The 26,511-nt window shown below is 41.8% G+C and overlaps 1 protein-coding gene across 1 annotated transcript in view; it reads left to right on the plus strand.

Annotated features, from left to right (window-relative positions):
- Positions 1 to 26,511, plus strand: part of sulf1 (sulfatase 1) — a 423,430-nt gene that overhangs the window by 101,485 nt on the left and 295,434 nt on the right. The window contains exon 2 of the mRNA XM_078217099.1: positions 20,262 to 20,371. The gene's annotated coding sequence lies outside the window, so the exon portion shown is untranslated. The remainder of the gene's footprint in view (positions 1 to 20,261; positions 20,372 to 26,511) is intronic.

Raw genomic sequence — 26,511 nt, forward strand, 5'->3', positions numbered from 1 at the left:
ATCTCCTGCATTTCCTGTTTGCTGTTGTTGCCTTTAATTTGTAAACATGATTCCTTGTGGTTAAGTTTGTACATGGCAGCAAAGCTTACTTGAATGCGATTTGTCCATACATTTTTTTACACCTCTACCATATTGCTTCTCGGTCTTTTCAAAAGAGAAAAGATGCAGGCTAATCAATCTTTCCTCAAATATTATTCAGTTAAATTTTGGGATCAACTGAGTGGTCCTACTCTTCTTCCAATAACCAAGTATCTATACTGAAATGGGGAGTTCAAAACTGCCCACACTACCCCAAGCTGTGGTCTTACCAGGGCCAAATACAGTTTTAAAATTACCCCAAATTAAAACAGAACTTGCTGGAAATGCTCAGCAAGTCTGGCTGCATCCATGGAGAGAGAAACAGAGTTAATGCATTGAATTTTCCTGTAAATGTTGGGACCCCATCATTGGAACCAAATCGGAATCCTAAGCCACCATTTGCCGGCAGTGAGATGGCTCAGCCATCTTCTAAATGGTAGCTTTCACAGTCACCATCCTTAATGCCCGTGCAATCAGAGGGCCAGCACCTCTAGAACTGGCAGCCTCACACGGTGCTGCTAAGGTAGAAATAAACAAGGTCTAGGAACGCAGATCCAAAACAATGGAAGGGCAACCCCTCCCCTGGATTGGGATTGGCTGATATTGTATGGTCATACATCAAAGGGGCATGGAGCCTCCAAATCCAGTGGATCCGCAGAGAGGCTGCCTTGATTAAACTCGCAGTCTCCAGTGTGGGGTCACACTGCAAAATTCTGGTGAGACTGCAAAGATCTCCCTCTATCAGGTTTTAACCAGTGTAATTGTCTGCTGACTTCCATGGAGCGGGAACATCGTTGGCTCAGAGACTGATGAAAGAGCAATTGAGCTACTTAAATGGCCAGTTTAGGGCCATATTTTACCAGCATTGAGATGGTCCTTCGCCACATAGGAAAGCCTCGAGATGAAATCTGGCAGCCACACAGGAGGCAGGCTCTGCAGGTGGGCCTTCCATCATTGGTATTCATTGCTTCACAGAAGTGCTCCCCAGTGGCAATGGCCTCCCTTGCAGCAATAGAGCAGCCCCCAAGTACTTGGGTACTTTTGAACCCAAGTACAATGTGCTTTATAAAGAAGCCAGCAACCTCTTTCCCCCATAATCCCTACCCAAATCCCCTTGACTGTCGAGGCCTGCTTGGTCCCAGCCTACTTGCTTGTCTTCAAGGTTCCCTAGTCATTGAAGCACCCTCTCATGTGTTGCAGCCTCAGCAATGGCCGCTGCTTGTGGTGGCGCTGGATCAGCAATCCCTGGGGCGATCTCTCATGATGGCCTTTTAATTGGCTATGATCAACAATTTGCCGCCCTGGGTCAGCTGCATATTGAAGCAATGTTGACTCCTGCTTTCAGCCCCAGTGTTGGACTTCCCCATTAACTCTGTTTCTGTCTCTATATATAATCCTGACTTGCTGAGTATTTCCAGCATTTTCTGTTTTTATTTCCGATTTGAAGCATCTGCAATACTTTGCTTTAAAATGACTTCTCTTGATTCACTTTTATATATTATAACCCTTTCAATACACACCAACGTACTGGAATTTGGAGATGTTGACTCCAAAGTGTGATTAAAAATGGAGCCAGCAGTGACTTCGGGGGTTAACCATTTCCATACAATCTCTGCTCTGAACAGCACCCATTTACCTGAACCTTTTGTTTCCTTTCTGTCCACAACTTTCTAATTTTACAAGAATTCAGCTTTTGTGCCTGAATTTTAATGACAGGCATTCTTGGACTTGTGTAAGTCCATATACACTATTTCTACTGCATTTCTGTATTTATCGAATCAGTCACATCTTCACAAAACAATCACTGTGAATTTCAGTCGTCCTCCTGCCACTGCTCACTGCCCCATCCATGTTTCATATAAGGGGGGGTGGATGGATGAGAGAGATTTTCTGCTCCTGCTTTCATTGGGTGGGATTGGCGAAGGGAGCGTAAAATCCCGTGAGAGGTCCAAATCGTGCTTCACGCCAATGTAAAGGCTTGAGGCAATTGTTACTGCATCCCCTCCACTCCCATCAGTGACAGAACAGGAATCCTGACATTCAACGTCGGGAAGCCCATTCCAATAAATGTAACATCTAACTATCAGGCCCCTAATAAAACCCCTCCATAACATTATACATTCATGCCAACATGAATTATGACAGGTCTCCCATGGCGTGCAGCTGGTGGGCAGAACTTGTCAGAGGAGGTCAGATGAATGCATTGTTCAGGGGGGAAGAGGGTCATGCCCGGGCACTGCCAGTATTCTTGATTAATGACCTGAATGATTTCCTCTCTGATCAGAAAATAATACAAGATATGAGTTAGATGTATCTCTCTGCTTAAATTCTCAACATAAGGTCAACCCCAAATTTCTCTCTTCAAGGACTCCCTGCTGTTGAGGCTGCCTTATGTTTCAACCTCAGCAATGGCCACAGTTGCGATGACCATTGAAGTGCTGTCATCTGAAGTATTGTACTAAGATCGTTAAATTGTGCTAGGCCCGAATATAACTGCACAGCATAGACTGGGTGGCAATCTAGTGAAATGGACCTCCGCCTGATTCCTGATCTCACCGGGAATCTTCAGAATTGTCTTGGAATCTCTAGGAATTAAAGAATAATCTTGTGGACTGTACAGTGAACAAACCAGGAGGAAAATCAAGGGGGCGATTTTAAAGAAAATTGTGCCTTTTTCTTGGAACACTTTTGCTCATTAATTATAGAAAACAAAATGAAGATGGGGTAAAAGGCTGTGACTGGGCTGGAGTGATTGGGGCGGGAAGTGATGTAATGAAATATTCAGGAATATGTCTAACCAGATTTGGCAACCTTAAAAGCACAGCAGTCTCCTTACCTGTTTCACTCGACTGTCACCAGTAATAAGATGACCTGTCAATAAACAACGACAGAATAAAGAAAAAATGAAGCGGAAGTGATCGGGTTCAACAGTCCAATTTAACAAGTGAACAGGGTCTGATCGAACACCTCAACCACTGGGAGCTCTTTAAAACAAAGCAAACCATACTGAGAAGTGTGATTTATGTACAATTATGACTCTTGACAGCTGGAATGTAAAACTTATAAAGGAACAATTGATTCTACTTAGACCAGTGTCTGTGGTATCTTACAACATCTTCTTCTGTTATCATCATCTTCTACCTCCCTAAGGGCAGTAATCCCTTCCTCAAGTGTCTACTATTGCATTTCAAAGTCACTTCTCACTCGGACGTTCCCTGTGGCTTATCCTTCCCAAGACCCCCATAACGCTTGCCAAATTTGCTGTTATGAGATACAACCCTCTCATAAATGCAAGAAGTGTTTAAAAAATGGTGAACTTCTACAGTTTTTAATTAATTCCAAATACACACATGCACTAATGCATAATTCTGTTTGTGTTTGTCAAAGAAAACTTTGAATGCATTTTTAATCCTGCATCTATGGTTCTATCTTTTCTTCCATCTTTTCCTTTTGATCACCTTTCTCTAGCTGAATTGGTGGACTGCCACTACTGCTGCACTTTCCCTGACCTCTGTCTATCCTGTTCTTGATCCCACATTGAATAGTTCTGGCTGACCTGTTTTCCAGAGTTCCCACCCTGTTTCCATCTTATCCTTTTGTTCAAAACCTCCTTGTGAACACCAGGCAGAGATAGGTGACTTTAGTGGGGTGGCTTGTCACGTCACACAGTGCAAGAAGAAAATGCTGCACCATTTGTACCAAAACCTACTTAAGCTGAACATTTAGCTCTGCATTCCGAGTGACTGAGTGAACTTCAGTGAAGACAGCTCTGTCCAGCACTCTTTATTGAGTGACAATGATAGATGGCCAGCCAAGTGAATGCAGCTATGTGTACAAGTGGTACAATGATTTGTTCAGATACAACACAAAATTATCTTGTGTATATAGGTTTCTAATTTGTCAAGTGGACAGCTATTACTTTTCATGGTCCATTTTTTTCTCTCATTCCTTTTGTGAATAATGGCCAAAGTGTTTTAATTTAAAAGTGAGGACACAGTGAATGGTATGGCAGGGCATTGGATTGCCAGTGCTTTGTGCTATTGGGCAATATTATGTTGCTGTGCAATGTTTTTTGCAAATCAGTTTGTGGTTTGAACAATGCTCCTGCAAAACATTATGCCTGAGCTTCCATGGATTGGCAGTCAGAGTCAGATTGCCACTCTGCTCCTAGTTTCTATACCTTAAATTTCTTTTGATCCTATCTCACTTGACCTTCCAACTCAGGGCGGGAGAGATATGTTCATTGCAGTGCATCTCCGGGACAAGTAGCGATTGCAGCTCAATCAGATACAAGGAGGCCATGCACCCTTTTAGTGGCAGATACATGGGAACACCACCACCTGCAAGTTCCCCTCCAAGCCACTCACTGTCCTGACTTAGAAATATTTCCACGCTCTCAAGACCAACCGCAACATTGTCATCAAACCAGCAGACAAAGGAGGGGCCATCATCATACTGAAGAGGACGGCCTAAACCGGGATGTTGGATTTATGTCACATTATCAGTAACCCCCACAGCTTTCCCCCTGATCTTGCAGAATCTTACTAGCTGTTCTGTCTGGAGACAATACACATCTCTTTAACCTGTGTTTAATGTTCCCTCCACCCACATTATCTGTACCTTTAAGACCTTGCTGGCTGTAGAGATTTGCATTCTAATTAGTATTCTGTAACTTGATTTCTGTGTCTCTGTGCACTGTTGGAGAACAGATTTACACTCCATCTGACGAAGGGGCAGCGCTCCGAAAGCTTATGGTATTTGCTACCAAATAAACCTGTTGGACTATAACCTGGTGTTGTGAGACTTCTTACTGTGCTTACCCCAGTCCAACGCCGGCATCTCCACATTAGAAATATATCACCATTCCTTCCCAGTGGCTGGGTCAAAATTCTTGAATTCCCTCCCTAACTGCATTGTGGGTCAACCCACGGCACATGGATTGCAGCGACTCGAGAGGCGGCTCATCACCACCTTCTCAAGGGCAACTAGGGATGGGTAATAAACGCTGGCCAGCAGCGATGCCCATGTCCCATGAATGAATTTTTAAAAAAGCTGTCACAAACAAGTTAAAGGCCCAACCAAGCTTAAAGGCTAGGGAGAAGGTAAGTGAGTAGGATTTGGGGGTGGGGATGGTTAATTCTTTTGGAATGGTTGAGTTGGGCCTTGGGTGGGGGGGGGGGGGAGGTAGGACCTCAGTATGGGGGTGAGAATCAGGTGATGGGGGTAAGAGTTCTGTGTTGGCGGCGGGGGGCGGGTGTCACAGAAATGGGCGTAGTCCCATGGAAGGCTTTGGGAGTGTGGGTTGAGTCCTGTATTGGAAGAGGGTGTGTGTCTGTACAGTAGTTACCCAGAAGTTAGAAGCGATTTTAGTCTTTCTACCTTTTTCTGGGTAAGTTGATGTAAGACAGTCCGGACCATCTGAAGTTTGCAATTTAAATCACATTTTCAGATGGTTCCCAGTGCAGATAAGTTGCCCGGGGAAATTTGCACTTCCCAGGCAATTGTCATGAAAACCTTATCTGGGAACTTCCGGGTGGGTGTTCCCTAATGCACCTTTTGGTGTCTCGCCCAGTTACACTGCCCCAGAACTCAGAAGTTACGGTACTGAGACTTTCCATTGGTGACTCGATAGGTAATCCGAATCTTTGTCAGCAATTATAAAGAGTGCTTTCACACTCTGGTGTGAAATGGCTTTGCTGCACACCAATACCATGTGCCTGAAGGCTCAATCTGACACCACAACAAGATGATGTGAGGCAGCCTAGAGATGGTAGCCTTATTCCACTTCCATTTGGAGTCAATTTACATCTTGACAATTCATTCACTCTTTATATTTAACATCCACACAAAGTTGTTTTGCTTACAAGCCGTGTGAAAACACCACCAATCACACACAGGTCACTTTGACATACAGGTCACTTTGACATACATGCCCTTAGTGCATAGAGCAACAGCAACAAAGGAAAGAGTTTTTTTCAAAGATCATCGAGATTATTTTTCTTATAAAGTAAGAAACCAACATTGCCCAGTCAGATAAAGCACTGCAACAGGAGAAATCTTTATCCCATTTCATGTATTTCATTAAATCAAGGTAAATCTCAAAACAGTGTCAGCCACTCATATGGGTCCCAATTTTATTTGGAATTGGAATTTTACATATGTAATATGTACACTTGTGACCTGAACACTGCTTCATGATTCAAAATACATCACTATAGATAAATGAAGGCAGGTTAGCATTCCTAAAGTATTCCTAAAAAATGCCATGCTAATGAAAATACTTCCCCCCCCCCCCCCCAATAAGAAAGCTTGTAATAAGTTTTGAGTTACATTCCTGACCTGCAATTTTCATATTATAAACCTATTAGTTGTCTTCCACATATCTAGGGCAAAAATCCTCCTTCTAATTATTAGACTTACTAACTATCTAATTTATTACTCATTCTACTTGCCTCCCACTTAATGCTTCCCTCTGCCAAACCCCTCACTCCCTCTCGTTTGCTGCCTATGCACCTTTTTTTCCCTTGAGCCCCTCACTCTATCCCCCTTGTCACTTCCTTCTTCTCACTCCCTCCCTCCCGCTCAATGTCCTCCTTGCCACTTCCCTCACCTGACCCCTCACTCTCTGCTACTTAATGCGCTCCTCACTGCTTTCCCCTCTCATGTGAGCAAGGACTTGCGAGAGGGGCTGCAAGCAAGGCTGCAAGTAGAAGGGGTATGGAGAGGGATGGAAAATGAAGCAGAAAAGAGAGCTGTCGAGGCAGCAAGTGAGGTGGTAAATGGTGAGGGGGTCAAGAGAGGTGGTGACTGAAGCAGCGGTGTGCTTAAAAGAAGACTGAGCATGTGCAGTTACAAGTCAGTTCTTGGCACATGCTCAGTAACCACACTAAAGCAAAAATGGAGGCAGCAGTATTTGGATAAGTCCCAGGGGTACAGATCCCACTTTCCCCAATACTGGCGCCAGTGCCCCATGAACTGGAACACACTTCTCCCACACCAATCATTGTGCCATGCATTCTTCTCTCTCAACTTATTTGTCCTATGCCATTTTGCATGTGGCTCAGGTAATAATCCAGAAATAACTACGTTTGAGTTTCTGCTTCTTAATTTGGTGCCTACTTCCTCAGACTGGCCATACTGAACCTCCTTCCCTGCCTATGTCATTGGTACTTCCATTGCTCAGAACGATTGGATCCTCCTGGTCCCACTATAAGAGCTAAAGGGCTAAACAGCTTCTACAACTGCTGGGACAAGGTCTCAGAGAACTGTGTAGGCCCTCTAACCAGTCTGCCTTGACACTTGCCCAGCTCAGGGGTCAGTGGACCTGAATTGATCCTGTACCCATCCCCTGGAGTGAAAATCGCGCAAGTTCAGGACATTTTTTAACTGAGGCGGATCTAGCGAATTGGGAAATTCTACCCACCCCAATAGCCAGAATCCAGTCCCAGGTCTCAAATCAAGGGGAAGAGAGATTGAGACTCAGTCTGAATGCTAGGGGATGCAGAGAGATAGGTTGTGGGGTGCAACATGCGGAACCCCATGATTTTCTTAATGTGAGATTGGGAGGAATTATCCTGTTGCAGGTTGCCAATGAGCATTGGTCTGGCTTGTTGCCCTGATGTTGTCATCTGGCTGGATGACTTCTACTGGTAACTGAGGCGATGGCCTAGTGGTATTATCACTAGACTATTAATCCAGAAACTCAGCTAATGTTCTGGGGACCTGGGTTCGACTCCCGCCACAGCAGATGGTGGAATTTGAATTCAATAAAAATATCTGGAATTAAGAATCTACTGATGACGGTGAAACCATTGTTGATTGTTGGAAAAACCCATCTGGTTCACAGATGTCCTTTTTAGGGAAGGAAATCTGCCGTCCTTACCTGCCGTCCTTATCTGGCCTACATGTGACTCCAGAGCCACAGCAATGTGGTTGACTCTCAACTGCCCTCCAAGGGCAACCGGGGATGGGCAATAAATGCTGGCCAGCCAGCGACACCCATGTCCCATGAAATAAAAAAAACTTACTCTATGAGGGACTTAGTCTGTATTAAGCTTCTCTTAAATCTATTTATTTACAACCATTTATGTCCAAGGCCCCATGATAGAGATATTATTCTCTGGTCACAGCTTGATCTGTGTCTTGCTCCCTTGCAGTCTCCTGGTCATCTGACCTTGATGTCATGATTGCACTTTTTTTTAAGCATAATTGTCCAATTAATGTAACCATTAACCCTTTACTCTACATACATTATGCTGATATAACCACTGGAATTGTGACCAGAGAAATTTCAGCCTCAATCCTTCCTCTCACCCATACTGTTAGAAATATGTATTGAACATTGCTTATTATTTAGACTGTTGACTGTGAATGTGTCCCTTCAATAAAGTACTACAATGTTTTATCAAGCTTTGAGTTTGAATTCAGGTGGTTTAATTTGAATGGATTGTATTAGGGATCTTTTTTAGCTCTGATCACAACCTGTGATGAAAATTGTTACTACAAGGCTGGCATGAAGACCCACAGCAGCAAGATATTCAGATGGCAGTGGCATGCATCTCTGGAATATGATTTTTCACACTGCATTTTTTTTGAACCAGTTGATTGACAGATTCCTTTGTAAATGGAATGATATCTGTGGCTTGGTGAGTTGTGAAAAATGGTAATACGTGTTACCAGAGAAACACGGGCCTTTTTAGATCATATTTGAAAAGGCCATGCAGGACTGCAGCTTATTCCTATAAATAGCTACAAGTCGTTTCATTCTGCTCTGTGTAAGTGTAAGCTGACACCTGAGGACTGAGTTTGCACGTGCAGTATTGGTGGCTGGTGAAACAGACTGATTATTATTAACTGCAGATGGACGCTCATCCATTTACAAGTAGCTGTGCTTATACTGCTGCTCATTTCCTGCCTCATTAGAGAGCTAAAAGGCTTGATGACATCTGTTTCCAGCATTGTTAACTGTTACAAAAAGTTTCTAAACTGTATATTGAATCTCTGAGTGCACACAAGGAAGTCATTCAGAATTATTCAATAAACAAATTGTTGGTAGCAGCAGATAAAGTACAGAATGTTTGAAAAAAAATTGAATTATTGCTCTTGACAACTAAATGATTTATTTTCTAATAAATTATATTGTTCCAATGTGCCACCTATAAAGCAGGAATGTCCCAAATTGTATTGATGGTTCAGGGAAGAAAGGCTGCAATTTAACAAAGGCAGTTTGTTGCCATCAAAACCTATAAAAGGAAAGTTCCTGTGGTTTTATGGGCTATATTGGACTTCAAGTTTAAAAGGATATGATCTTTATTCAAGGGAATAAAGCAAATTTAGGGGACACATTTCATTTGCCAAGCACTTGTTGCAATGACACATTTCAGGATGGAACATCATGCATTATAAAACTCTCTTCTGCGTGGAGTCACATTGATAGGAATGATTTGTGGTGGCATATAACATCTCTCTTTCCCCAGTCCTAAAGACAGTGCTGCATTACCATTCCAGTCCAATACTTCCTAATTTGGTGCAGAATATCCTATAATAAGGATTTTCATTTATGAAGCACCTTTAACATTGTAAAAACAGTTTACAGAAACATAACCAACAATGACTGACAGATGTGAGTAAGGTTGCATAAGCCAAAAACTTTGCTGTTGCTAGTTTACTGAAAAAGTTACTAGAACAGAGAATCTGAATTGGCGCAGCAATCTCAAATGCTTAGTATTAAATGCATTTGTCTATTAAATTACAAGTATTTCAGAAAATAAAAAGTAATAGTTGTTTCAAAGTTCAGGTTAAAGAAAGACATGTTCAGTTCAAGTTAAACATAATGAAGGTTGTAATGGCAGTGAAATGGATGGCGTTTGCCATTGTTACTCCACTGCAACAGCAACTTCTGGAAAATGTGAGGTTTTCCACTTTGGCTGGAAGAATAAACTCAGGTCAACTTAGTTTCTCCAGTCCATTGCCAGATAATAGGCAGCAAGACTCCTATACTGGTCCTTGTCCATTGCAATTTATTTTTCTGCAGCCCAGGTGACATCCTGCTCTTAAAGGTCCTCCTTGAGTGTTCTTCCTTGGCTGACCCTGTTGTCTTTTTCCATCTGGTGGTGCCCACTCTACTGCCACTCTGGCAGTATGTTCAGACGGTGAAATACATGTCCCGTTAACCTCCATTGTCTCTCCATCATGATGTCCCACAAGTGCTGCTGACCAATTCTCTGTATAGCACTTCTTCATTGGTAATGTTGTCTCTCCATGTGATGTCAGCAATGCTAGTGAAAGACATGACACCTTTGATGTTCTGTTCCATGTTTCACTCGGATAGATTACAGTTGGTACTACTGAGGACATGTAGAGCTTTATGGCAATGTTGGTGGTGTTGATACCCAGACCATGTGAAGCCATTGGAAGACCAATGCTGCTTTGTCAATTAATGTGTGGACACTGATCATGACATTGCCCTCCCTGGAGAGCGGAAGTAATTGGTGCTATGTGGCTATGTGGACCAACCTGGGTGCTGCTACTAGGAGGACTGGTTGTCATGTCTTGGAGTGTGTGCCATTCTTAGGCCAGCAAGGTGATGTTATCTGTGAAATCCAGGTCTGCTAACCAGTGATGTTGCCACAGGATATCAAATTCTGCAGCCACTATTGCCTTTTTCATGATTAAATCGATAACTAAGAGGAGAAAGAATGGGGAGATAATGCAGTCTTGCCATATTCTTGTGATGACACTGAAGGAGTCCATGGTGCCCATGTCAGTCTTCATGCAGCATCTGAAGCCACGGTAGAAGGCTTTGAAGGAGTTAATGTACCTTGATGGGTTGTTGTACTGCCTGGAGATGTGTTAGAATGACTGTCTGAATGCTATCAAAAGCTGTCTTGAAATTAATTAAATTGATACAGTGGTTTCTGATACTCTACGGTCTAGATTCTGCTCTGTGTTCCTGAATGTAAGGATCTACTCTCAGTATGATCTACCAGCCCAGAGACCTGTCTGTTCTTCATCAAGGGTACAGTCTATTCCTGCTTTCAAACTGTTGAGGAACACTATGCTGAAGATCTTGCCAAGTATTAACAGCAGTGTTATGCCCCTCCAATTGCTGCAGCTTGACGATTACGCCTTGCTTGCAGTCATCTGGGATACCCTCTGGAGTCCAAATCATGTTGAACAGACCTTTGAGCTCTGTTGTGACAGTGTTGTTGCCATCTTTCAACAGCTCTGTTGGTAACTCAGTGATCCTAGGTGTCTTGTTCTTCTTCAGCCTCTTTATGGCTCTTTGGATCTCTGATCTGGCAATTTCTCCCAGATTGGCATTCAGCTGTTGAGGTGCGGTACTGAGATTGAACTCAAATGTGGCGCGGGGGTTGGGCTGGTTGAAGGTCTCCCAAAAGTGTTACACCCACCTTGCTTCCTGCTCCTGATCCATCAATAACATCTTACTGTCCTTGCCCTTGATTGGTACATTGATGTTGTTCTTGCGCCAGTCAATTCCTCTATGATCCTGTACAGCATCTTGGAGTTGTTCTAATTTACTGTTGCTTGTGCCTCTCTGTCTTTTAATTCTATCTTTGTTTGTCTCTCTTGCAGCTCTTCTTTACTGCTTTTTTGCTTGATGTTATTTTCCTGGTCCTCTTGCTATTCATCAGCTTTCTATCATCAATCAATTTCCATGTTGGGTCAGTGATTCATTGTTCTTTGTTGGTTCCTCTTCTCCACCCGATGGTGACTTTGCAGCCTCCTTAATTGCTCTTTTGAAAAATTCCCATTGCATGACTTCATCAATACTTTAAATCTATTGGAGAGGGCCAGTTGGAAACTGTCCTGCAAATTTTACAATGTAAATGGACTTTGTGGTTGTTGCCTTCTTCAGCTTCAGGTGGGTCTGGCTGAACACAAGCATGTGGCCAGATCCTATGTCAGCACCTTGACACATCTGGACACCTTTCGGGATGCCTTCATTTGCTGCTATAGTCAATCTTGTTCAGGATATTTCCATCTGGAGACCTTCATGTGTTTTTGTGGATGTGCTTCTGTTTAAAAAGTTATTCCCAATGCTGAGCCCGTTACTGTTGCAGAAGGCCAGCAGATGCTCACCATTTCCATTCAACATGCTTGCTGGAAGAATAAAAAAGCAGAATAATATTTAAGTGGAGGGAGAATGCTTCGACGCAGCAGGATTTTGGTGTCCTTGTACATGAATCACAAAATTATAACATACAGGTACAGCAAGTAATGAGGAAGGCAAATGGATTGTTGGTCCTCATTGCAAGGGAGGTAGAGCTAAAAGGGAAGTCTTGTTGCAACTGTGCAGGGCATTGAGACCACACCGAGAGTATAGTGTACAGTTAGGGCCTCCTTAACGAGCTGATTCCTGGGTTGAAGGAGTTGTCTTATGAGTAAAGGTTGAGTAGGTTGGGCCTATACTAATTGGAGTTCAGGGGAATGCAAAGTGATCTAATTGAAGCGTATAAGATTCTGAGGGAGCTCAAGAAATCTTTCCCCTTGTGGGCCAATCTAGAATGAGAGGGCACAGTTTAAAAGTAAAAGGACACCATTGAAAACAGATAAAGAGGAATTTCTTCTTTCAGAGGGTAGTTGTTTTTGGAATTCTCTTTCCCAGAGAACAATGGAGGCTGGTTATTGAATATATTCAAGGTTAAGTTGGACAGATTTTTGATCTGCAAGGGTGTTGAGGGCAATGGTGGGCAAGCAGGCAGGAAAATGGAGTTAAGTCCACAATCAGATGAGCTATAATTTTATCAAATGGTGGAGCAAGCTCAAGGGACTGAATAGCCTGCGCCTGCTCCTATTTATTTTAATCTGATGATAATAAACTACTCACTGTTTCAGTGGAGGGACAACAATGTCCCAGGAAATTATGGAGTGGCATAACTAATGGTGTAATACTCTTAGACTTTTAAGTTCCTCTTTCTTTTGCATTGTGAAGTGGGCCCCACAACACATTCATTGTGAATTCGAAGAGTATATGCTATCGTGTAAGAGCAAAACCATTGTACACCTTAGTGCACAGTATAATAACCAGCTTCTGAACAGGACCAATGAAACCTCCTAATGACATATGACATATATGATAGAAATAGGTTTATCCTCATGCAGCTGAAGGTGAATTCATATTAAGAACATTCTTGGATTAGAGAAAAAAGAATCTCTATACATTGGCAACTATTAGCATCTGTGAAGAATATGACACGCTGAAGTCCATGTCTGAAGTATGTTGGGTGGAATGTGGGGAAAAAATGTGTATTATCTATGTTCGAGCATATTTTTAATAAAAATAAATCTAACATCTTTCAAAGATTGTAATGGCATTGCATATGTAGGTGACAGTTTGAAACTAATATTAATTGAGGCTCCGCTTAACATTGTGACCGCTAACCAACTACCGTTAAACTACATTTCAGAGTTTTCATTGCAATTCACAATATTTGCCACTGAGTGGTGCTGTACCAGTATGTTTGCTGGAGCATGGCAGACATCTTGCTAAGATTAAAGTGTTTTTTACTTTGTCCACAGGCTAATAAAAATAATGTTTGATTTCACTATCACCAGATTGTTCTTATCAATATGGACAATCATGGCCGTGTGCTGCTTCAGCGCAAATAACCTGCTGAACTTAATGCCCATGGCCCTGACAACTCTCAAAACCATGCCTCAATTTTCTCAATGGCTCTCTTGGAACTGGGCCTGACAACCCTCATGAAATTTGACCCTACAGCTTTTGTGCAGTTTTCCAATTGCTGCAATTTAAGCCAACGAACATTCCCAACCTATGGGGAGTGGAGGCTGAGGAAATTTGGCATGTCCGCTACGACTCTCTCCAACTTTTACAGATGCACCATAGAAAGCATTGTTTCTGGTTGTATAACAGCTTGGTATGGCTCCTACTTTGTCCAAAAACACAAGAAACTACAAAGGGTCGTGAATGAAGCCCAGTCCATCATGCAAACCAGCCTCCCATCCATTGACTCTGTTTACACTTCCTGCTGCCTCAAAAAAGCAGCCAGCATAATCAAAGACCCCACACACCCGGACATACTCTCTTCCACCTTTTTCCGTTGGGAAAAAGATACAAAAGTCTGAGATCAGGTACCAACTGACTCAAGACATTGGTGAGGCCGAATTTAGAGTATTGTGTGCAGTTTTGGTCACCTAATTACAGGAAGGATATTAATAAGGTTGAAAGAGTGCAGAGAAGGTTTACAAGGATGTTGCCGGGACTTGAGAAACTGAGTTACAGAGAAAGGTTGAATAGGTTAGGACTTTATTCTCTGGAGCGTAGAAGAATGAGGGGAGATTTGATCGAGGTGTATAAAATTATGATGGGTATAGATAGAGTGAATGTAAGCAGGCTTTTTCCACTGAGGCTAGGGGAGAAAATAACTAGAGGACATGAGTTAAGGGTGAGGGGGGAAAAGTTTAAAGGGAATATTAGGGGGGGCTTCTTCACACAGAGAGTGGTGGGAGTTTGGAATGAGCTGCCAGATGAGGTAGTGAATGCGGGCTCACTTTTAACATTTAAGAAAAACTTGGACAGGTACATGGATGAGAGGGGTGTGGAGGGATATGGTCCAGGTGCAGGTCAGTGGGACTAGGCACAAAAATGGTTCGGTACAGGCAAGAAGGGCCAAAAGGCCTGTTTCTGTGCTGTAATGTTCTATGGTTCTAAGAACAGCTTCTTCCCTGCTGCCATCAGACTTTTGAATGGACCCATCTTATATTAAGTTGATTTTTCTCTATAGCCTAGCTATGACTGTAACACGACATTCTGCACTCTCTCATTTCCTTCTCTATGAATGGTATGCTTTGTCTGTATAGTGCGCAAGAAACAATACTTTTCACTGTATACTAATACATATGACATTAATTAATCAAATCACCGGACTTGTGAGGGACACTCTTCTGGGAATGCAGGATAAAGGGGGCATGAAACTGTGTAACCTCACTTACTTTCAGGGATTGGAGGGCACCGGACCTGTGAGGGACACTCTTCTGAGAGCAGAGGAAAAAGGGAGTACGAGGCTCAGGGCCCTCACTTACTTTCAGAGAGCGGAAAGCACCGGACCTGACAGGGACACTTCTGGGAGCAGAAGATAATGGGAGCGGGGGGCATGGGGTCCTCAGGGAGCGCAGGGCACCGGACCTGTGAGGGACATTTATCTGGAAGTGGAGGATAAAGGGAGCGTGAGACTTGGACCTATGAGGGACACTCATCTGGGAGCGGAGGATAAAGGGAGCAGGAGAGTCGGGGATCTGTGAGGGACACTCATCTGGGAGCGGAGGATAAAGGGAGTGCGAGACTCTGGGATCTGTGAGGGCCACACATCTGGGAGTGGAGGATAAAGGAAGCGGGAGAATCGGGGATCAGCCGCCAAACAGCAAGCTCAGTTTGAAAAGTCTAAGAGTGATGTCACAGGAAAGCAGTAAGCTGATTGGTTGGTGAGTAACTGATATTAGGGATCATTTTAAAAAGATGAAACATAAATAACTGAACAAGATAACAGAACAAAACTAGCAGGATAAAGGAGTAAATAGAAAGTGAGTCTAAGAGCAGAACCAGGTGGTTAAAAGACTCTAAGAAAGAACAGAGTGCAAGTTTACATATCCGAAGGAAGTCTAAACAGCTGTTGGGTCAATACAGTTGGGTAGGTACTTACGACTACTATTATTAGTTATAATTGTTAAGAAATCATTCTGCGATTCATTGTTTGCAAAAAATATATTCTATAATAATAAACAGCACAGGAGAAGGGCCCTGGTTCATATTGTTTGATATTAAAAGGATTCATTTAATTTAAAGAGATGGCAGGAGAGTTCCAAGCCATGGTCTGCTCTTCTTGCTCCATGTGGGAGACCAGGAACATTCCCAGTTCCCAGGACCAGCATGTGTGCAGGAAGTGTCTCTAGCTGCAGCTCCTGGAAGCCCGGGTTTTTGAGCTGCAGCGGTGTCTGGGAACACTGTGGAGCATCCGCCAAAAAAATGGAAAGTATTGTGGATAGCACGTATAGAAAGGTTAAGACTCCAGAGGAAGGAAGGGAAGGGCTAACCACTAGGCAGAGTGAGAGGACTAAGCAGGCAGTGAAGGAATCTCCTGTGGCTAATTCCCTGCAAAACAGATATACTCAAAGGATGAATGGCCTACTCCTGCTATTTTTTCTATGTATGTTTCTATGTAACCTGAGCCCAGTGTTCCACTTGACACCATGTCTGATGGTTATTGGCAACTCTTCTGTTGGCATCATCTCATGGTCTCTGTGAATCCATGTCCAATGGCCCATCTCAACATTTCATACTGGGTCCTGCCAGAACTCACCCTGACAGCCTGCCTGTATTTCTCCTTAAAAGTTGTTTTGGGATCAACTGTTTCTGTGTCTGTCACACCAACTAAAGCTTTGTACAGCACACCTCTTTGGATAGAACTTTTGCACCTTGGCCCAAAGGTGCTCTTGCACTCGAGCCCTTTGATTCATGATAATATTTCATAGTGATAACAAAGAACAAAGAACAGTACAGCACAGGAAACAGGCCCTTCGGCCCTCCAAGCGTGTGCCGCTCCTTGGTCCAACTAGACCAATCGTTTGTATCCCTCCATTCCCAGGCTGCTCATGTGACTATCCAGGTAAGTCTTAAACGATGTCAGCGTGCCTGCCTCCACCACCCTACTTGGCAGCGCATTCCAGGCCCCCACCACTCTCCGTGTAAAAAACGTCCCTCTGATGTCTGAGTTATACTTCGCCCCTCTCAGCTTGAGCCCGTGACCCCTCGTGATCGTCACCTCCGACCTGGGAAAAAGCTTCCCACTGTTCACCCTATCTATACCCTTCATGATCTTGTATACCTCTATTAGATCTCCCCTCATTCTCCGTCTTTCCAAGGAGAACAACCCCAGTCTACCCAATCTCTCCTCATAGCTAAGACCCTCCATACCAGGCAACATCCTGGTAAACCTTCTCTGCACTCTCTCCAATGCCTCCACGTCCTTCTGGTAGTGCGGCGACCAGAACTGGACGCAGTACTCCAAATGTGGCCTAACCAGCGTTCTATACAGCTGCATCATCAGACTCCAGCTTTTATACTCTAGACCCCGTCCTATAAAGGCAAGCATACCATATGCCTTCTTCACCACCTTCTCCACCTGTGTTGCCACCTTCAAGGATTTGTGGACTTGCACACCTAGGTCCCTCTGTGTTTCTATACTCCTGATGACTCTGCCATTTATTGTATAACTCCTCCCTACATTATTTCTTCCAAAATGCATCACTTCGCATTTATCCGGATTAAATTCCATCTGCCACCTCTCCGCCCAATTTTCCAGCCTATCTATATCCTGCTGTATTGCCCGACAATGCTCTTTGCTATCCGCAATTCCAGCCATCTTCGTGTCATCCGCAAACTTGCTGATTACACCAGTTACACCTTCTTCCAAATCATTTATATATATCACAAATAGCAGAGGTCCTAGTACAGAGCCCTGCGGAACACCCTGTTGGCAACAATCATGAAAGAAACAGAAATGTCAACCCCATTCATACCATCTTTGTACCGTACAAGTCTTATTGTTCTTCTTAATAACTGCCATTACAAAATGAGCCAATATCTGAGTAATTCCTTCAAACAAGTTGAAAAAGGTCATCTTGCCATCAGTAAGCTTTATAAACTCTTCTGTCTGGCACATGTTTGAGTTTACTATTGGCAGAAACTACACTGTATAGTGTTAGTAACAAATGGGACAATGTAATTCCTCTGCCAGCTAGTATATAAAGGCATTAAATGGTCTGAAATAAATTAGTTGTTGTCTTCATTAATATAGCTATCACAGGATTTAATGCAAATATGTTAATTGATCTGTTATCAATATTGTTAATAGTCTTTTGGTAGTACAGAACTTGAGTATTGCTGAAAAAAAAGACATGCTGTTGAAACTTTGTGCCTTGTGCTTATCAGGACAGAATTGCAAAAATACCAAATCTCAGATTGCATGAGAAGTGCTGATTGGTTGGCAAGTGGACTCTGATTGGTAGAGATTGCGTGGGGAATGCATCAAGGAACAGTTAATCACCAAAATTTTCTCTAAATTCAAACCAGGCAAGTTGACTCTGGTCAAGACATTGCCATAGGGAATGAACCAGGGAATGGCTGTCCCCTAAGCTTTAGTTTAGTTGAAAAAGGAGCCCATTAAGGCGTGTAAGGAAATTCTTACATGCAGCTGCAGATTCAAATATAGCAAAAGTATCATCTGTTTTGGAAATATGTAAGGAATAAGAGGTTAGGGGTCATTACATTGACCCCCATTCTATTCTGTTAATATTGTATAATACAATTTTTACTCTTTGTATTTGTCACAACTATTTTCCAGATGCAGCAATGAAAAAGAAAAAAAGAGTAAAATTTCCAAATTGTACATTCTAGTGTGCAATTTCATTCAATGAGGTTTGCAACAACATGTTTGGACATAATCAGATAAGCAGGATGTCTCATCAGTTCCTGTGAACTATAGCAGCTAAAGATTCATAACCCACCAGTGCCCCAGGCTCAAGGTGTCTGTGACTGCCATTCACATTGGTATCTAGGCACCTGGAATTTTTCATTGTAGGTGGTGCTTTGTGTATTGTCTGTGCCAAAGTCTGGAAATAATCCTGCATGACTAGGATTGGCAAATGCCGCATATTGCTGCAGACTGGATTTTATTAGCTATGAAATTATCAGTCAAAATATCTTCACTGTTCCATTTTTCTTCCAATGACCAGAGTGCATTTTTCCAGAGTAGTTATTGTGCTCTATCATTGGGACATACAGTCTAAACCTTGATAGTGATGCACCCAGTTTATACACACAAACATCCAATATGGTAGGGCAATGTACACATTTTCATGGTTCCACTGGAAGTGTGCCTTCCACCATATTGGAGAAGACCCAAAAATGGGGCATGGGAAACTCTGTGCATGTACAAATAGGAGGCCCAACACCGGATTGAAATGTCCTATGTAGCTGAGTCAGGCTGCATATAACTTGACCAGTAGTCAGTCCTTAAAGAGACCTCTGAGGTTTGCTATCAGCAAAAGGTATCTTTTTAAATACGTATCTGAACCAAGAGTAAGCCCAAGGCCCATGAGCCTATTAATGCAGGAATTGTTTTCATGTGTCCAGTTTGTGCTGTCCTGCCCATGAGGACCAATTTATAGGCCACTTGTTAGGAAATGTCAATGATAGGTGCTGTAAAAATGTTTTTCACACCTTCACAAATGTCCCTCGATGTATTTTTGGTGGATTGTGTTAAACCACCATTAAATTACAGAATGCTTTAGATCAATAATGTGATCAGGTCTTGCAACTCTGCTGGTTCACGAATTTAGAACGTTAAAATTATGTGCCATTTTCATTGCAATTATGATTTACAACAGAAATGCTTTTGATTTTCAATGGTCTGAATTCTTTGTGTCTACATTATAAAGAGGAGTTTAAAGCATAGGTTAGAATGGGAACCAACTGTGCAGACTTGAACAATGCAACTGTTGAGAAGCTGATTGTACAACATACATTTTCTGGTCAAAGATGGTATATGGAGGCAGCAGTGTATCTTGGGTTTGAGCAATGATGGCATGCAGATTGCAGGCACTGTCTCCAGCACCAGTTTTGTATTTCCTACTATTGTGGCAACATAGGAAAAAGCAATGCAGAGCCCTAGCACCAGTTTTCATATCACCATATACTGCCAATAGAGACTGACATAGAAATGGGCATGTTGGGCAGATAAAATCCACTATTATACCCAGCAGATCATCAGGAAAATGATTATAGCAGAACACAAACAACGTTTAAAAAATATGTTTATCTGGCACTTCCTGACACTACAGTCTGAGCCACAAAACTTGTTGGGCACATTATTCTGATTGATAATCTATTTTCTTTAAAGGAGACCGCATCCAAATTGCAGTTTTACCATATTGTGTTAAAATGAAGAACAATTACTAATCTCGATTATTTTATAGTTCCAAAATATCTGCAGCTTGTTTCCCGCTGTTACTGTTTTGGCAGCTTTTGTTTACTTAGAGAAATAACATTTTACAGAAAGGAACATTTGCAAGCAGCATTTCTTTAGTGCATTTTAATGAAATTCCTGATTGTTTCTTAATGTGTTGTTTATTTGCCATTACAGATCCTCTTATTGGAGATGTTTGTGTCTAATGCAAGACTAGCTACTTCATCATTAATCACCCCCTGACATGTCAAAGCCTTAAAAAGAGCTGAGGGAATACTGGGGACAAGGTATGAAATTATAATTGTTTTCACCACTTTTATTCCAGAAATCAAATATAGCAGTTTGTTTGCTATGAACTCATAGAATGTTACATATAACATTCAAAAGATGCTGTCGGGTTCAAATAGAGCAGTTAGATATGAAATGCGGACAGCAATATCCAGAATTATTTAATGATGCTGGATCACCTTGTCATTTGTTAGTACTTTTATTTTAGAGTAACTTTGAAAATATTTGTGAACTTTTCACAAGAGTTGATTTTCCATATGGTTGGCAGTTTCAGAATGATCAACCTGAACCCTAAAATAATAGAGATTAGTAATTGGAAAAGCTTGGTAAATCCAATACTTCTTGTCCAGCTTACAGTGTAGAATAGTGCAAGTTAAAAGCACCAGTACCTTCATAACATCTGCACTGATAAGAGTGTAGATTCTAAGAAATTCTTCTTGCTAAATATAGATGTGCTTCCTTATTTTTTTTCCTGATGCTTTTAAGCTGAAGTGTAATGGAAAGGTTTTCCACAGATAGCTTGATGTCTTTGCTCAAGCACTAGGATGCTTATAACGGAAAGCACTCAGCTAAAGTGATCTGTCGGTGTTTGAGAAGGTGACAATTTAACAGGATTATCAAGTCTACCAGTACCGCTTTGGATGAATTTATTTGTCTTTACATTTGGAGGCATATGACTGTCATCGCAGTGAGCGGCATTTACAGGACTTTTCAGCTATATGATTGTGAGAATCTTCCTGTTCAATGATTGCACGGCATACAAAATGTTTGTTGCTCCATATATTTTCATCACATCAAAGATAACTTCAAGATTCTTAGGAGGGGTAGCAGTTTATGGTTCTGTTTGTTCCAATTTGTCCACAAAGCTCAGTCCGTGAATTCTCAGAACACTCATTTCACCACAGTCATCATAAAAATGCCCCTTCAAATGTATTCTGGGATTTTCATCCCTAAAACTGTGGTTTTTGGATTGGAGATGGAGATTTACAGTGTGTCACTGTGAATAAGAACTTCTAAGTGTATAAGTTTTAGACTCGAGCTCTATCCATCGCTACTTGGCTATCTAGATTAGAACATGGAAGCAGAGCATGGCTGCCTAATGGTGAAATTTGGAAAGCACAATTTTTATTTTCAGACATAAGTAAAACCATAGTGGCCATTGTGGAGATGGGAGAAAGCAAGTGTGACATGTTGGGTTATGATCACTCTTCAGTGTTCTTGGAATCTGAACCATATGACCAGGGGAAGAATGAGGTGGATATGTGATTGTGAGGAAACAAGGTACAACCTTGGTTTTATCACTTTCTACCAGAAAGATTGTGAGATTGAGCTCTCAGTTGAATAATGATGATGGTTTTGATTTTCTAATAGAGTTCCTGAATTAAATCTAAAAGAAAGATAATCTGATCAATACCTCTGAGGCATGGTCACAATTTGATAGGTTTTGGAAAACAGATGGGCATTCCCCTGTAAGGATATATCATAGAATTTAATAGGTGTATAAAATGTTGACAAAATTCAAATTGGCAATCTCTAGATCAGAGCTATTATTTAAATGATTGGATTGTGCTAAGGTGTCTCGTATGGACATGCTGCTGATTCTAACTAGTATTCAGTTCTTGGAGGAGACTCTGTTGGATCAGATATTGGCTGACTTAATAAAATTCCTGGGATAACAGTCATTTCCTTTAGCTTTCACAGAAAAATGAGATGTTCTGCAGTGACGCAAGGATTAGAAGACTCAATGATTGCCACATTTTGAAATAGCCCAGATACTGGATACAGATGTTAATATAACAGAAGAAATAAAGACAGACAGTATGAGGATCAAAGGACTTTTAGCATATCTTGCTTTTACAGCAGAATACAAAATTAGAACAAGGCAATGGGTGAATGAATCTCAGGAATGCCCGAGGAACTGTCAATTTGTACTTCAGTTGTCACTCGAAGCTTCAACAATGCTCAAGAAGTTCAACACCATCCAGGACAAAGCAAACTGCTTGATTGGCACATCATCTGCAGCCCTAACAATTCACTCCCTCTGCCAACACTGCACAAAACAAAAAACAGTAGCTTCACATTGACGCAGGATGGTGATGATAATATTGATGAATTCAAACAAGTTATTTTGGTTACAAGGAGCTTAATCCTGTGATGAATATGTTTGTAATTTGTGGACTCCTTTAATTGTGCAGTAGTAGAAAGTGCTTGTACTTCAAAAAAATAGATGGTGGGACAGTTAAAATACAATTTTGATTCACTAAGCAGGGATGATCAATGCAAGGCTAAGGAACATACAAGTATGTCTTACTTTAGGTCTGGTGATGGCAACACCTTGAGGTCACTCAACAAAAGTTGCAATTCCATGTAAAATAGCTGGAGTAAACCATAAGTATTCATGATGTCTTTAGTGATATACCAATGCTGTTGAGTTGACCTGCTATGAAAAACACACAAATAAAACTTGACATTGTGCATGAAAAGGCAATTATTTTGGAAAATCAGTTGATGTGCATGTTTACCCAGATAGGTCTTTATTGCATTCCTTTGACAAAATATTTCTCATCAGAGCTTTACACGTGGATTAATAGCACCAAATACTAAGAAGAAAGAAAATAAATAGATATTGGCTCACCCTACTTCTGCATGCTTTTAAATCCTGCTAAAAGATGCAGATGTAATTGATAAGGACTGTACGAGGCTTGCAGAAGAGATCAATAAGAATTGTAACAAGGGCATCTCAGAAGAGCATAAGGTCATACAGCATTGAAGCTGGAGTAATCTGTTTGGCCCTTCGAACTTCTCAGCCAAGATTGTGGCTGATTGTCGACCTTAACTTCATTTCCTACACTAGCCCCTTAATTCTCTGAATATCCAAAATTCTATTGAACTATGACTTGCATATGCACAGCAATTGAATATCCACAGCTCTCAGGTGTGAAATTCCAAAAATTCACAGGAGATTTCTTCTCATCTCAGTCCCAAATGGCTGACCCTTTTTCTGAAATTGTGATCCCATGTTCTAGTTTCCCTTCCCATTTACATAACTTTAGAATCCACACATTCAACCTGGCAAATTACCACCCCATCAGTCTACTCTTGTTCATTAGCAAAGTGATAGAAGGGATTATCAACAGTGCTATCAAGTGGCACTTACTCAGAAATAAACTGTTCACTGTTGCTCAGTTTGGATTTTGCCAGGACCACTCAGCTCCTGCATCATTACAGTCTTGGTCGAAACATGGACAAAAGAGCTGAACTCAAGGTGAGAAGAGAGTGACAGCCCTTGACATTAGAGCAGCATTTGACCAAGTGTGGCATCAAGGGGCCCTAGCAAAACTGGAGTCGAGGGAAATTGGGGGAAAAGTTCATCAATGATTGGAGGCATAAAGTTGAGGTTGTTGGAGGTCAATCATCTCAGTCCCAGGACATCGCTGCGGGAATTCCTCAGCATAGTGCCTGAGGCCCAAACATCTTCAGATGCTTAATCAATGATCAGGTCAGAAGTGGGGATGCTTGCTGGTGATTACAAATTGCACAATGTTCAGCGCCATTTGCGACTCCTCTGATACCGAAACAGTCTTGCCCATATGCAGCAAGACCTGGATAACATTCAAGCTTGGGCTGACTTCAGTCATCTTCAGTTGCAGTTTTTTCTTGTTAAGCTTCAGGTTTATCTGGAGAGTTCTCTCTAGTGGTCTCACTAGATTCTAATCATGGTCTATGACATCATCCACAATCGCTTCCACTCCTGGAAGATCACTGACTATCTCATGCTGTTTGTATTGTGGAGAAATACAGATGGCATGCACAATTATCTGTACCTCCCAATTGGCATCAAAAATGTCAGAAAACTGCTGCTTTCATCCAGCTTCATTTGCCTGTATCCGTCCTTCACATTTAGAGTAGTGAAGACCTTTGCCTTGACAAGTTGCAGCAAAATTCTTTCAAGGTTGGCATGGGGTAGTGAGATCACTTCAAAGCTTTATTGAGGTCCTTTGTATCTATGCACACACTCAGATTTCCAGGTTTTTTCGCTGCTCCCGTACTGCTAATCCAGTCTATAGGAGTTATCATTTTACTGATTACTCCCATCTATTCACGTTTCTCTATCTTGTCTTTTAGGCTGGACTTGAGGTCATCTGGAACTCTCCTTGGAAGATGCTGAGTTGGTCTCAGACTCTCATTTTCTTCAAGTTTTCACTTACCAGGAAAACATACAAGGCGGCACAATGGTTAACACTGCTGTGGAGTTTGCATTGTGCCACCTTGTATGTTTTCCTGGTGAGTGTCATCTTGAAGTAAATGAGAGTCTGAGACCAACTCAGCATCTTCCACTGGTACTTGCCTGAAGTATGGCCCTGGGACATGGTACCTCTTCAGCCACTGTAATGTTGTGCCTGGAGAGGCTGGAGAGTTATTGGCCAATCTGTCCCCTAGGATTAATGTATTACTCTTATTCCATGCACCTCTAATTTTTTGATTTATACCATGCCCTACATTAGAGTTAATGTTATGGCGCCTATGAACAATTCCCACCAATGTTTTCTGTCTTTTGCTGTTTCTTAGTTCCATCCAAACTGATCATTTCTTGATTTTTAAAAAAAATAGTCCTTTCTCTCTACTGCTTTTCCCCATACTTTATCATCAGGGCTACCCCTTTTCCTTTTCCATTTTGTCTATCCCTTCCATAAGTTAAGTATGCTGGAAGATTTTGTTCTCAATTTGGTCACTTTGCAACTGCATCTCTGTAATGATCGACCCTTCATCAGCTCTGACACGTTGGCTCTATTCTCTCTCCACAGACCTGCTGAGATTTTCCAGTATTTTCTGTTTTGTTTCAGATTCCAGCATCCGCAGTATTTTGCTTTTATCCCTGTAATGGTTATTAGATTCAAACCTATTCATTTCTATTTGTACTATTGATTCATCCAACTTGTTGCAAAAACTTCGTGCATTCAGATTCTAGCTTTTGACTTTTTTTTTCTCTGATTTCACGTTAGCCATTACTGCCAATTGCCTTTGTTACTGACATTGTCCTTTCCTGACCGATGCTATTTATCCTTACTCAAAATTCTGCCCTGCTCCAGAGCCTTGACATTTCTCTTTCTGTTTTTGAGTTTATCCTCCTACCACCCTACCCCATCCCAGCCCTGTCTCTCTTTGCCAGGACATTGATTCCAGCACCATTAAGTGGGGCCCAGCCCAATTGAACAGCTCATTCATTCCCTGGTACTGGTGCCAGTGGTCAATGAAAGAAAACTCCTGCCTCCCTCACCATTCCTTCGAGCACCATTTATCCCTAAGCCATTTGATTGAATTTTCAGAATGTTGATCAAGGTGCGAGGTCCATGAACTGGAAGAATTGGGTAAAAGAGTGGAAAGCACAGTGCAAGTAAACATAATGTGTTTGGAAGTGAATCTTGTGCTAGAGAATTAATATAATCTGTGGACACAACCTCCAATAGTACAAGAAAGAAATCTCTCAGTAGTGGTCCTGACAAATATAAATGTGGAGATACAGGCCATGGCTTGCATAGATTAGCCAAGGAAATAAAAGCCACAGAACTATAACATACCAGAACCAGATGTCCTCATGATAATGAAGATTGGTGGCTGTGAATAAACTTCAAGCTAAAGTAATAAGAGAGGCAAAACAAATGAAGTTATATAGTTGGAGAGAGTTTGGAGTTCAATAACAAATAGGTCAACCAGCTTGGTCACAATGGCAGATTTGTATGGAAAACATAATGGCAGATGGGACTTGTAAGGCTAAAACAAGTTTGGTATAGGGGTTTTGAAAAGTTACCGGGTGACATGGGTGCTAGGGTGGACTCTCCAACTTTGGATCTTCATCATCTATCATCTTTTGGCTCTATTGGTCACATCTTCATGGGAGTGTGGGCTAATTACCATAAAAGCTACATTACTGCAGGGCCATACTTTCCAGGGATAGGTGTGGATGAAACTGCTCAAAGAAGCAGGATATGCAAAAGGAAAACTATGGAAATTTAAACAAAAATCTCTGGCCTGGATAATGTTGTAAGACGTCTCACAACACCAGGTTAAAGTCCAACAGGTTTATTTGGTATTTGCTACCAAATAAACCTGTTGGACTTTAACCTGGTGTTGTGAGACT

Source organism: Mustelus asterias, chromosome 7 (assembly GCF_964213995.1).
Source record: "Mustelus asterias chromosome 7, sMusAst1.hap1.1, whole genome shotgun sequence".
Taxonomy (NCBI): Eukaryota; Metazoa; Chordata; class Chondrichthyes; order Carcharhiniformes; family Triakidae; genus Mustelus; species Mustelus asterias.